The 13,657-nt window shown below is 48.5% G+C and overlaps 1 pseudogene; it reads right to left on the reverse strand.

Annotated features, from left to right (window-relative positions):
- Positions 1-2,828: 2,828 nt before the first annotated feature.
- Positions 2,829-13,657, reverse strand: part of LOC147702046 (uncharacterized) — a 29,972-nt pseudogene continuing 19,143 nt past the window's right edge.

The raw sequence follows: 13,657 nt of genomic DNA on the forward strand, positions 1-13,657 counted from the left end.
CCCCTCCACTCTGCGGCCACACAACGAGCTGGTAAAAGTGCGGCGGTGGGAAGTTAGGACGATGCAGGAAGCGTGGCCCAGCAGGTATGATGGCAAGTGTCCCACCAACAGCCTCGGTAAACAGCAAAAGTTCCCCCTAAGAGAGTCAATTCATATCCGGACAAACGTGCACTAGTAAGGTGTTGAGTTTTTGTCCTATTTAATAAAGTGTCAACTGCGTGAGGAACCATAATTGTAAGTGCAGTATCAAGGACCAGGCCAGCAGATTGTCGAATGGATATGGCAGCTGCAGCTGCTGCTCTCAAGCAACTGGGTAGTGCGCAAGCCACAGGATCTAGAACTGCAGAAAAATATGCACAGGGGCGCTGTTTGTCGCCAAAACCCTGTGTTAGCACTGACAATGCGCAACCATCATGCTTGTGTATAAAAAGAGTAAAGGGCTTCTGATAACTAGGGGTGCCTAGCACCGGCGCCGAACACAAGGCTGTTTTCAGTTCTTCAAATGCATGCTGGCACTCATTTGTCCTTGGGAGTGGGTGGGGAACATCTTTAAGTGTGAGGGACCATAAAGGTTTAAAAAGTAAAGAAAAATTGGGTATCCACTGGCGGCAGTAGGAGGTGATACCAATGAAAGCACGGACCTCTTTCTGTGTTTTTGGTGGGGGCATTTTACTGATTGTTTGTATTCAATCAGGGGTGAGTCAGTGTCCCTCCTTCAACAGGAGATGACCTAAGTAGGTCACCTCATGTCGACAATATTGGAGGTTGGAGAGGGAAACTTTGTGATTGAACTGTGCCAGATGCAGGAGCAATTTCATTGTAGCTTCTTTACATAACGCCTCGGTGTCTGCCACTATAAGCAAATCATCAACGTACTGGAGTAATGCGGTACCTTGAGGTAGGGACAGGGAATCAAGTTGGCCCTTGAGGGCCTGACTATAAATTGAAGGGCTCTCTGTATATCCTTATGGAGCTCTGCAGAACCGGAAACTTCGTCCTGCCAATGAGAATCCAAAAAGATCCCTACTCTATTCATCAACGGGTATGCTAAAGAAGGCATTCTTTAAGTTGATGAAGGAGAAGAAACATGCAGAAGGGGGAACAATAGTAAGTAGAGTGGTGATATCTGGGACCACAGGAAACTGGGGAACTACTATTTTGTTTATCTCGCGCAAATAAATAATAATAAATAATAATTACATTTGTAAAGCGCCTGGTTACACTGAGCCAGTGTGTCCCCGCGCTACAGTGGCAAAAAGGAAACAGAACCGCCTATCATACAGAGCTGGCCGCAGGGAAGAGGTGGGTCTTCAAACCTTTCCGGAAGGTCGTTTCGGAATGCTCCAAACGGAGTGTCTGCAGGAGTGAATTCCATAATTGGGCTGCCAAGTATCGAAACGAGCGCCCACCCATCCTGGCTCTCTTAACTTTGGGAACATGTACAGTACCCTTTCCGCCGGACCTTAAGAGTCTTGTCGGTACATAGGGCGTGGGAATATTGTGAAGATATGAGGGGCCCTTTCTATGTAAGATCCTATGACTTACGCACAAGGCCTTGAACTTTACCCTCTCCTTAATGGGGAGCCAGTGCAAAGAAGTCCTTGTGCCAGTCGCTGAGGCCCTTTTAGAGAGCCTGAGAACTAGCTAAGCCGCTGCATTCTGAATGGCCTGCAGGCGCTGCAGGCATCTTGCAGGAATGCCCAAGTATAAAAGGTTTCCATAGTCTAGGAGGGATGTTACCATGGCGTGGACCAGGATCTTTCTAGATGCAGTGGGAAGGGCATCTAGGGTTTTTCGCAGTCTCTTCAATATACCAAAACACGCACCTGCCTGGTGTGGTAGTCGAAGGACAGTTTGTTTTCAACCCAGACCCCAAGATTCATAGCCCGCTCACTAGGTATGGGAGTTGAGCTCAGAGACTGGGGCCACCATACCGAGGACCAGATGGAAGGAGCCTTCCCAATCACCAGCACCTCGGACTTGCTGCCATTCAGCCTTAAGCAATTATTTGCCATCCAGTCAGCCAGTTCTTGGAGGCAAGCTACAAAGTTGGAAGCAGCATCAGCCTGGGCTTGGGTCAGGAGACTACTAGCTGGGTATCATCAGCATAGGACAGAGCGCTAATTCCATATTTATCCGAGATTCTAGCCAGGGGAGCGACATACAGATTAAACAATGTAGGGCTCAATACAGAACCTTGAGGCACCCCCCTGGCCAGCTTGATGTTTCTAGAGTAATGGTTGCCTTGCATAACTCGAAAGCTGCGCTCGGATAAAAAGGACTCCATCCATTCTAATGCTCTGCCAGCTATACCCTCTTTCTCCAAATCGTGGAGCAAGGTATGGTGGGCGACAGTATCGAACGCAACACTTAAGTCTAAAAGAATCAAGGCCGCCGTCTGACCTTCGTCCACATACTTCCGGATGGTCTCAGTGGAGCACAGCAGAGCCGATTCTGTGGAATGCAAAGCCCGAAAGCCGGACTGGGAATGGTGAAGAAGGTTATTGGTGCAGATGTGGGCAGTCAACTGAGAATTCACAATTTTTTCCGCCACCTTTGCAAAGTACGGGAGCAGAGAGATGGGGCGCAGGTTGTCTAGCTGGTCAGCACTAATGTGAGGCTTTTTCTGTAGGGGAAGCACCACAGCCTCCTTCAACATTTCTGGGACCACTCCTGAGATAATAGAAAGTTCTAATAGGTGACTCAGAAAAGGCTCAAGTACCTCCATACTGCTCCTCAAAACCTTAGGGGTAGCTTGGTCCCTAGGCGAACCTGATTTAATATCCATGGCCATTCTCTTGAGGATGTCCCGAGGTGGTACAACACATTCAGAAAGACCCTACATTCCAGCCACATCCACTCCCTCCATTTCCACTCTTTTTCCGTTGCGAGCTGAATTGGGGAAGGAAGAGTAAATCCTCTCCACCTTACCGCAAAATATTCCGCTACACGATTGCATGACTCCTCAGAGCCGGTGTAAGGTGCAGCAGCAGACGCCAAGGAGGAAATTTCACTAAAGATCTTAAAAATCTCTTTAGTGGAATTTTCTGCTGTTTGTATTCTGTCATTAACATGGGCAGCCTTTGCCTTTCTAATGAGTGAAGGATAGTTCTTGAGACTGAGTTTAAAATCTGCTTTCAGGTGAACAGAGAAAGCCTTCCTCCAACGCCTCTCCAACTGTTTACATCTGGTTTTAGCGCAACGTAGCACTTCGCTAAACCAAGGCGCAGTGTTACGCCTGTTCGTGGACACTTTAGATGACCATGGTGCGGTACAATCAAGAGCAACAGTAATGCGTCTCTTGAGAGATTTACAAACCTCATTTACATCCAGCCCGGAGGGAGGGCCCTCCCTCAGAAATGCCAGGTCAAAAATGCCCTGCGAGAAACCAGCCCACCTTCTTCTTTTTATTCCGTGCTTGGCTCCCTCTTGAGTTTTTACAATGGGAAGCTTGATCCAAAATGGGATCAGAAAGTGATCAGACCAAAGCACTGGAAGTGGAGGCTCAATTCACAGAGCATCCCAGTTGGCAGAAATAGGGTCAAGCAAATGCCCTAATTTATGGGTAGGGAGCTCAGATTTTAAAACTATTTGTAAGACTTCAAGTTCCTGGTGTAGCTCTTGTGCCCCAGAGCTAAGTGCATCCTCAAGATGCAAATTCATATCTCCCAGAACCAGTAATTTTTCAAAACGAATGGCTGGTTGTATGAGTTAGTCAATTAAGCTGGGGGTGAAGCGTAGATAAGGTCCAGGAGGTCTGTATATCAGTAGCCCCTTCACAACATAGTTAGTGGCCAAACTGATCGTAAACAGGCCCGCTTCCCCATCTGCTATGTTAGCAGGTACCAATGAACAATGAACGCCATGTTTATAGATAACTGCGATTCCCCCCCCACCCCCCGTCCTGCTCCTCTGTCAATTGAACTCAGAAAGAAAAGACAGCGGACATTCCTGACACCAAAGAAAGCTGTAATGAGATAGCCAAGTTTTTTTCTAACAAAGTAACAAAAATATACCAAACTTTTCCAGCAGAGGCAAGACTAGGGACCACCAAACAAAATGTCACACCTGTAGCACTGGTCATTTCCCCTCTAGAGAGCTTTAAGATACCAGAAAGTACGGAATGAAGTGCCATAATAAAAGGAATAAAATCAGGCTCACCAAGAGACCCAACACGACCGGAGAAAATCGTAGAAGGGCTGGAAATCAGCCAACTCTATATTAAAGAACTCATTGCAAACTCCTTCAAAATGGGTGTAGTCCCAAAAAATGGAAGCCAGCAATTGTGAGGCCGCTGAAGAAAAAACCCACCCTTGACTACACTAGGCTGGACAACCTGCGCCCGATCTCACTACTCCCATTGGTGGCAAAAATCGCAGAAAAAATCAAATCATTAATAAACAAATAGTGGAACACATAAACACCAATGACCTATTACACCCGTCACAGTCAGGATTCAGAACGGCGCACTCAACCGAGTCGGCACTGCTAATGGCAAAGGAGGCTCTGAGGCAGCACATAGATGAAGGTCAAACAGCCGCACTGATCCTATTAGACCTCAGTGCGGTGTTTGACACCGTCTCACACCCTTTGTTACTTCAGAGACTGGAATCCTGCGGCATTAGGAAGACAGCCCTTAAATGGCTGGCTTCATTTCTAGACGAAAGCAGCTTCCAAGTAGCCCAGAGAACACACCTGTCCAATAGCTACCCCCTACCCCAGGGAGTCCCCCAGGGATCTATCCTGAGCCCCACACTTTTCAATCTGTATCTGGGCCCACTGGCGGAATGTGGAGAAGCATGAAGTGGCGATAGTATCCTATGCAGATTACACGCAACTTATTGTTAAGCTATCCCAAACCAAAAGTCAGGCAGCCGCCTGCCTTGGTAACTGTCTTAGGGAAGTAGCTGACTGGATGTCAAACCACTGCCTCCGATCAAATGGGGATAAAACGGAGGTACTAGTGGTAGGAAAGACACCTACCATTTGGTCCTCTGCATGGTGGCCGGAAGTACTAGGACAAGTCCCCCACCCCAAGCAGAAGGTAAAGAACCTAGGCATGTGGTTGGACCACAAACTATCCTTCGATAACCAGATACAGAAGGTAACCGGGAAATGCTATGGCATCATAAAAACCCTTAGGAAAGTCATAGACCTACTTCCAGCTCAAACAAGAAAAACCATAGTCCATGCAGTTGTTACTTTACAACTGGACTATGGAAACGTTCTCTACCTTGGGGCCTCAAAAACAGGCTTAGTTAAACTATAACACGTGCAGAATGCTGCTGAACGTCTAGTGCTCAGCCTCCCGAAGAAGACGAACACTAGTAAGGCCCTGGAGACTCTCCATTGGCTTCCAGTGGAAAAAAGAGCCAAGTTCAAGGCAATGTGCTACTGCCACCGCATACTAGCACGAAAAGGTCCTAAATACCTGCAACCTTTGCTGACAAAATATGTTCCTTGACGCACCCTTAGGTCCACTGACCAGGCACTGGTAAAAATCCCCAGAATCTTCAAAACCCGCACAGGAGCACGCTCCTTCAGGTTCCTGGAGGCGAAAAATTGGAATTACCTGCCGAGAACTTTAAGGATGGAACCCAACGAGAAAATGTTCCGTAAACAGCTAAAGACCTGTCTATTCTCCAATGCGGAGGATAACATGTAAGAACCCACCTCCCATAACCTCTTCTCTGTCCTTACCTCAGCACGGAGACACACCGTTGGAGTAATCATGCGCTCTACAAATGAATAAATATAAATATAATATAAATATTGTGCAGGTGGTGGGGGTGGTGGGGGTGCCGGTTCTCATCCTAGGCTCCTCACCCTCCGCCTGGGACGACTCCTGGTGGCCCCCCGCCCTGGGCACCGCACCCAAACCAACAGACCACGCACGCAACCTGGGTTTCATCCTTGACTCCTCCCTCTCCATGACCAGGCAAGTCAACGCCGTCTCCTCGTCGTGCTTCAACATCCTGCGCATGCTTCGGAAGATCTTCTGGTGGATCCCCACAGAGACCAGGAAGACCGTCACCCAGGCCCTCGTCACCAGCCGACTGGACTACGGCAATGCACTCTACGCCGGAACCACCGCCAAGATCCAGAAAAGACTCCAGCGCATCCAGAACGCCTCAGCCAGACTCATCCTCGACATCCCACGACACAGCCACATCTCCGGACACCTAAGAGACCTGCACTGGCTCCCGGTCAACAAGAGAATCACCTTCCGCCTCCTTACCCACGCACACAAAGCTCTCCACGGCCAAGGCCCGAGCTACCTCAACAACTGAATACACTTCTACGCTCCCAAACGCCACCTCCGATCCACCAGCCACGCCCTCGCCGCCGTCCCACGCATCCGCAGAGCCACCACAGGAGGAAGATCCTTCTCCTACCTGGCCGCCAAGACCTGGAACTCCCTCCCGGCCGACCTGCGCCTGACCCAAGACCACCTCTCCTTCAGGAAGAAGCTCAAGACCTGGCTGTTCGAGCAGTAGCAGCACCCCCCCCCCAAGCGCCACGAGACCCTACGGGTAGGTAGTGCGCTCTATAAATGTCCTTGATTGATTGTTCTGAGGTTGTTGGTGTTTGTGCAAGTGGTGGGAGTGCCTGTTCAGGGTGCTGGTGTGTTGTGTACCTTGGCTGTGGTGCTGTGCAGTTGGTGTTACAAGTGTGGGGATGTGCTGTCCTGCAGGCCAATATGATGGTTCCCCTCCCTGCGCAGGCAGTGAAGGTAGACTTTGGATCACTCTCACCATGCCCTCCATCATCTTCATGGCAAAGGCATGGCGTCTTGCACTCTCTTCCCTTTGGATGGAAATCAGGGCACTCATATTCCTAGACATTTCCTGCCAAGTGTTATCCATCCTATCCTAAGCTTGGCCCACCCTGTCCACCCTCTGAGGGATCTGGACCATGTCCTGCAGGGACCCTGACATGACTGACAGTGTAGCCCCTATGGCACGAATGTCCTGCCTCACATCTGCCTGCTGTCGGAAGAAGTCCTGCTCCCACTGGCCACCATCACCACGTGCAGGCCCCCTCTGCAGGTGTCTGCCAGGGATGAGATGAGCAGGTCGAACAACAGGGGGGCTGGCAGGTGGAAGAATGAGGGCAGGGGAAGAGTGCCCAGGGGATACCAGCACCACAACAGGACTGGTACTTCCCACAGATGGTGGAGAGGGTGTCAGGGATACACTACGTAGGGAAGAGTAGGTAGGGGAAATATAATGTCGGTCCCAGACGTGAGGATGGGAAGGAGTGATGCTGTGATTGGATGTATGTGAGCCATGGCTGGTTTGATTTATGCCCAGTTTGTTTGAGAGGAGGCAGACGAGCGTTGCTTGGCAGAGGATGTGATGCCGTGATGTCAGTACTGTCATCCTCGGAGTCAATGTTCATGTGCTCCTCCTCCTCCCCCTCCTCCATGTCAACGTCCTCTTGATCTTGAGCCTCCTCTTGGGCATGAGTTGCTGCCAACGTCACTGCCTGGAGGATCAGGGGATTCTCCCCTCTGTTTCCCCATCGGCCAGCACTGGTTGTCGGTCTGTCAACCTCTCCCTCAGCATCATCTGAAACACAGAGGTTGCAACCGTATTAGTGATTGACCAGGTATTACATGTGCTGCGACACCACGGTTGTTTTAACTGTACTTTGCATCAGCAGATGAGCATCATGTGATCTGGTCAGGGTACCACCACAAACGACCGCTCACACTATAGCACTGAGGTGTCACACAGAGATGTACATAATACTAGCAAACTCACCAGCTCCAGTCACAACTCTCTGTCCCTTCGCGCTCCCCCCTGGTGTATCCTGCTGCACCTGTCTCCTCATAGTTGTTGTAGACATAGCTGTAGAGGGTGGAAACTACATTTTCAATGATCTGCATCCCCAATTGACAGACAGGCATATGTGACACTCCTGGTTAGTTTTTCACTTTGTAAACAACAACTGTTGATTCCATACAGAAGGGGATCTCGATCTCTGTCATGGCTAAGTAATCCAAGCTGGTGACACACCTAATGCCCGATTTACCTGAAGGACAGGTGAGCGACGGTTTCACAGCTGCAGCCAGGATGTCCTATGTGAGCATATTGTGATGCAGGACAACAGTGTTATACAACATAAACGGTGGAGGTGAAAGGCACAATTGATGAGCCTTCAGCCAGGTTGACTTACCTTGGCCCAGCACCGGAGCAGTGAGTGGTCCCTTGACAGATGTCAAGTCCAACCTAGTAGCAGGAGTCAGTGTGCGTCTTTGTATCTGGGAGGACCGCATTGTACCTACAATGATAAGTGTGTTTTGCAACTTTTTTTTTTTTTTTTGTAGTTCAATGTCTTTATTTGATCTTACACAAGTTACACAGCCGTACGCCTACAAGCCTGGGGCCGGCGGCATCTCAGCATGTTAATTAGAACTAGGAAATCTGAAACAGATTAAAACAGCCTTTTGCCCGGCAACCCGGGGGTCCGGAGGCAAGTTTAAGGTGTCTATATTAAGTACATTCCACTTGTGAAGAATATAAATGATAAAGCATTGTGGTGGACTGGTTTTGTTGTAATAAACCTGAAAATACAACAAAAACACAAACTTTTATCACTGCACCACGGCATTCTCCCTCCCGTCCCTCATTTGCAGAGTGTGTGACCTTGTATAGTGGGGCGTAATTATTTACAACCATTTACTCTGGGTCCCCCAGCGGTCTTGTTTGTAGATATTCAGTTAAATAAAGCCAATGGTCTTTGGACCTTGAACTAGATGGGAGTATTTCTTCATAGGTTGCCAGAGTGTCCTTACAGTATGTTAGATCTTCCAACCAGTGTCGCAGCGTTGGACACCTTGAGCTATTCCAGTGGATTGAGATTCTACGTTTTGCCATCAACAGTGCCACCACACAGAACTTTTGTTTCCTCGCTCTGATTTGAGGAACTAGGCCCAGCAAGCACACTCGTATAGTACTTTTAATGGGTGTCTCTAACATAATACTCAATGCCTCCGTTACCTGGACCAAGTAGTTCGCAATTTTTGGACAGTACCAGGCAAGATGGATGAAATCTGCCCCTTGCACTTTACATCTTTTGCATCTAGAGTCCGCTCACAGTCCATATTTATAGAGTCTTTGTGGTGTGTAACACATTTGGTGCAGGTATTTATAATGGATTATTCGTAGATTACCATTCGGAGTCAGCATGTTGGTTAGCATACATGTAGCGGCCCATTCATCTGTGGTTATCTGTTCATTCATGATATAGTTCCATTTGTGCCTCATTTTCTCTGTATTCCCTGCTATATTCTCCTGTAATCTATTGTATAGTCTAGATCCATGTGAGCTGCAGTAGGTGCCGTTATTATGAATTTCAATTAGGTCATTTGCTGGAACTCTGCTGGGTATGTTGTGTACAGCTCTTTCAGTGCCCTTTGCAGCCTGTAGTATTTGAAAGTAAATAACAGTGTTGGATTACTAATATAGCTCAACTTCTCCAGCGATTTGAATTGGCCCTCCTCATATAGATCGCCCATTGTATCTATCCCGGCTTGCCGCAGTAGTTCCATGCCCACGTCCTCTTGCGTGACTGAAAGCTCCGGGTGATGTGCCAATGGTAGAGCCGGCGCATATAATGGCAGCTTTCCTGCTTTCTTGCCCATTAGATACCAGGCCATATTTGTTACATCAATAGTGTTTATGTCGCGAGAGTGTAATGGCGATCTTTTGTGTGGTAGTATGGCCGATAGGGGAATAGGTAGAGCATCTCCTGCTTCAACAGCCACATGTGACATGAACGGCACCTCATGATACCAGTAATGTGCAAATTGTGCTTGTGCACATAGATAGTAAAGGAAAAAATCTGGTACCTTGAACCCCCCTGCGCGTAGGGCAGCGTAAGCGTTTGCAATTCCAGTGTAGCTTGCTTGCCTGCCCAAATGAGATGGAGTACCAATTTGTTTATATTGCGGAAGACTTCCGTCGGCGGCTTAATAGGAATGTTATTGAATAAATAAAGAAATTTGGGCAGCAGCACCATTTTTACTATGGCAGCTCTATCCGCCAGTGAGAGTGGTAACTTGTTCTAGCGATTTATTTTCTCCTCTAAATCTGATATGACCCTCCCATAATTTGTGCGGATGACCAGGTCAGGGTCTCTGTGGTACCAGATGCCCAAGTAGCGCGTGGGTTCCTCTCGCCATTCTAGCGGGTAATCTAGGGCAAATGGGGCAGTGCAGTCTGTCAGCGCTAATATTTGTGATTTTGACCAGTTAATTTGCAGGCCTGAATGTTGTCCGAATTTTATGTACTCACGCAACAGGGGGTTAAGATTTTGGACTGGGTCTTTTACATACAGTACCATGTCATCCGCATAGAGAGATATGTGTAGGGGGCGCGTCGGGAATTGGAGGGCAGAATAGTGATGATGTTGCCTAATTTTGCACGCAAGCGGCTCTAGAACCAGTGCAAATAGCATCGGGGACAATGGGCATCCCTGCCTGGTTCCTCTGCTTATCTTTATCGGGTCCGAGACATAGCCATTCACTTTTATGCGGGCCGTGAGGTCAGTGTATAGCATTTTTATCCACTGCATAAATATTGATGGAAAGCCCATGCGTTGAAGAACTGCGTGTAGATATGCCCATTCGATCGTGTCAAATGCCTTGGCGGCATCTAATAAGACCGCCTCTGTCTTGGTCTCAGGCCTTAGGTAATGAGACAATGCGAAAAGCGTTTGTGTATTGTGCGTCGTTGACCTGTCCGGTAGGAAGCCAGATTGATCCGGTCTGATCAGCGACGGCATCAGAAGCTTGAGCCGTGCCGCGAGGACACTCGCCATTATCTTGGTGTCGACATTGATAAGTGATAATGGTCTGTATGAATCGCAGTTTTCTTGATCCTTACCTGGTTTCAGCAGAGTAACGAGCATCGCCTCCCGTAGGGACGCTGGTAGCATCTGCTTTTCGTGGGCCTCTCCGTACATTCTTACTAAGTGTGGCGCTAATATGTCTGCGAATGCCTTAAAAAATCCGCCCGTAACGCCATCTGGGCCTGGGGCTTTGCCGTTAGGGAGGGCCTTAATGGTGTCGGTAACTTCCTCAACCGTGATGGGGCAGGACAGGTGTGCTCTATGGGCATCTGCTAACCATGCTATTTCCACATCTGCCATATAGTCCAGCATTTCAGCTGTCGATATATTTAGGCAGATTCGTACAGTTGGCCATATGTTAGTCGGAATTCGTGCAATATGCCCTTCATGTCATATCTAACTGTGCCTATCGCATCCTTTATCGTGCGAATGTGTTGTGGGGCATGTCCGGAACATATCAATTGAGCTAGGGCCCTCCCTGGTCTGCCTTCCTCTTCGTTTGCCCTCGCTATTCCACGTTTCAAAACATAGTTAAGTTCCACAGCTGCTTACTCCTGGTGCTCTGACAGGGTCGTTTTTATCTCCCCTAACATGGTGGAGTCCCTTGTTTGTGCATACCGTCTCTCCAAGTCGCTCAGTTTAGCTTCCCTTGTATTCAATTGCTGTCTGATATCTTTAAGGATTCCCGCTGTTGTACTAATTCATTTACCCTTTATTGTCGCCTTGAAAGCGTCCCAAAGTAGCCCCTTATCCTCCGTAGTGGGAGCGTTAAGTTCAAAATATTCCACTATTGCTGTGTGAATGGTGTCAGTGTATGCAGAGTCCAGAAGTTCTGTGGCATTGAACCTCTAGGTAAAAGGGGGGGGGGTGTAGTGTGGTAGTCGCTAGGAGAGTAACACCGGGCTATGGTCAGACAGTGTACGTGTAAAGTGCTTAATGGAGGAAGTCCACAGTGAGACCTCGCATGACCCCAGCCAGTAGTCAATTCTTGACCAGCTGTTGTGCGCTGCAGTTATGTGTGTAGCCTCTAGGTGGCTCGGGTGACGTGTTTAAGCATGGGCGTAAAATCCGTTCCACTCGCGGATTTCACGGATTTTCGGTAAATTCGCATTCTGCGAACTCTTGTGAATTTGCAGAAAATCCGCAAATTCGCGCGCGGCGGATTTTTTTGCTTGGTGATACAATATTGCGGCGCGCGGCATTCACTTACTGTCATTCAGCGTTTGCCGAGTTGTTTTTCTCAATATTTTGCGAGTGATGCGCCATTTTGGATCTTGCTGCGGGATCCCGCGGGAGTTTGGCGACGTAATCGCGGCTTGCCACAATTGCGAACACGTAGATGCGGCGGGCAGCAACAATCTCGCACTCGCGAAATTACAGAATTTGCAATTCTGCACAAGAAATCCACCAGCAAGCAGCATAAACCTTCTGAAAATGATGATTTTTATCAGAATAACTCCTCAGGTTGACATTTGCCTGTACTTTTTTTTGCAAGAAGTCCATTTTGGGGGGGTGGGAGGAAGGAAGTGCCCCACAGTCTCCAACTTCCTGTTCCTGTCCAGCAGGCTCCTCCCAGTGCTTTCTTCATGTGCTGGTCACTTTCATTCGGATCTTGACCTCGATCGTGTCAAATGCCTTGGCGGCATCTAATAAGACCGCCTCTGTCTTGGTCTCAGGCCTTAGGTAATGAGACAATGCGAAAAGCGTTTGTGTATTGTGCGTCGTTGACCTGTCCGGTAGGAAGCCAGATTGATCCGGTCTGATCAGCGACGGCATCAGAAGCTTGAGCCGTGCCGCGAGGACACTCGCCATTATCTTGGTGTCGACATTGATAAGTGATAATGGTCTGTATGAATCGCAGTTTTCTTGATCCTTACCTGGTTTCAGCAGAGTAACGAGCATCGCCTCCCGTAGGGACGCTGGTAGCATCTGCTTTTCGTGGGCCTCTCCGTACATTCTTACTAAGTGTGGCGCTAATATGTCTGCGAATGCCTTAAAAAATTCGCCCGTAACGCCATCTGGGCCTGGGGCTTTGCCGTTAGGGAGGGCCTTAATGGTGTCGGTGACTTCCTCAACCGTGATGGGGCAGGACAGGTGTGCTCTATGGGCATCTGCTAACCATGCTATTTCCACATCTGCCATATAGTCCAGCATTTCAGCTGTCGATATATTTAGGCAGATTCGTACAGTTGGCCATATGTTAGTCGGAATTCGTGCAATATGCCCTTCATGTCATATCTAACTGTGCCTATCGCATCCTTTATCGTGTGAATGTGTTGTGGGGCATGTCCGGAACATATCAATTGAGCTAGGGCCCTCCCTGGTCTGCCTTCCTCTTCGTTTGCCCTCGCTATTCCACGTTTCGAAACATAGTTAAGTTCCACAGCTGCTTACTCCTGGTGCTCTGACAGGGTCGTTTTTATCTCCCCTAACATGGTGGAGTCCCTTGTTTGTGCATACCGTCTCTCCAAGTCGCTCAGTTTAGCTTCCCTTGTATTCAATTGCTGTCTGATATCTTTAAGGATTCCCGCTGTTGTACTAATTCATTTACCCTTTATTGTCGCCTTGAAAGCGTCCCAAAGTAGCCCCTTATCCTCCGTAGTGGGAGCGTTAAGTTCAAAATATTCCACTATTGCTGTGTGAATGGTGTCAGTGTATGCAGAGTCCAGAAGTTCTGTGGCATTGAACCTCTAGGTAAAGGGGGGGGGGGGGTGTAGTGTGGTAGTCGCTAGGAGAGTAACACCGGGCTATGGTCAGACAGTGTACGTGTAAAGTGCTTAATGGAGGAAGTCCACAGTGA

The sequence above is a fragment of the Lissotriton vulgaris genome, chromosome 7 (assembly GCF_964263255.1).
Source record: "Lissotriton vulgaris chromosome 7, aLisVul1.2, whole genome shotgun sequence".
NCBI classification, from domain to species: Eukaryota; Metazoa; Chordata; class Amphibia; order Caudata; family Salamandridae; genus Lissotriton; species Lissotriton vulgaris.